Raw genomic sequence first — 825 nt, forward strand, 5'->3', positions numbered from 1 at the left:
AAGACCGCCCCCCCCCCCTCCCCTCGGGGCAAAAAACCACCCTCCTGGGGTAAATAACCACCTCACTGGGGCAAATAATCTCCCTCCGGGGGGGGAATCCCACCCCCCTGGGGACAAAGTGGCTCCTTTTTGGGTGAATAACCCCCCCAAGGGGCAAATAACCACCCACCAGGGGCAAAGAAATGCCCTTCTGGGGGGAAATCTCACCCCCCCTGGGGACAAAATGGATCCTTTGGGGGCAAATAACCACCCACCAGGAGCAAATAAAGCCCCTCCAGGGGGTAAATCCCACCCCCCTGGGGACAAAATGGCTCACTTGGGGGCAAATAACACCCCCAGGGGCAAATAACCAGCCACCAGGGGCAAATAAAGCCCCTCCAGGGGGTAAATCCCACCCCCCTGGGGACAAAATGGCTCACTTGGGGGCAAATAACACCACCAGGGGCAATTAAACCCCCTCTGGGGGGGGAAACTCAGGCCCTTGGGGAAAAATATGCCCCCCATGGGGCAAATAAAGGCCCTCCTGGGGGGAATCCCACCCCCCCTAGAGAAAAATGGCCCCTCTGAGGGCAAACAACCCCCCCAGGGGATACAATGGCCACCCTGGGGGCAAATAACCCCCCCCGGGGGCAAATAAAGCCCCCCCCGGGGGCAAAGCCCACTCATCTGGGGGTAAAATGGTCCCTCTGGTGGCAAACACCCCCCCAGGGGCAAATAAAACCCCTCCTAGTGGGGGAATCTCCCCCTCTTGGGGCAAAACAGCCGCCATGGGGGCAACTAACTCCCCCCAGGGGCAATTAAAGCCCCTTCCGGTAGGAGAAACCC

The sequence above is a fragment of the Charadrius vociferus genome, unplaced genomic scaffold, assembly GCF_000708025.1.
Source record: "Charadrius vociferus isolate BGI_N301 unplaced genomic scaffold, ASM70802v2 scaffold2490, whole genome shotgun sequence".
NCBI classification, from domain to species: Eukaryota; Metazoa; Chordata; class Aves; order Charadriiformes; family Charadriidae; genus Charadrius; species Charadrius vociferus.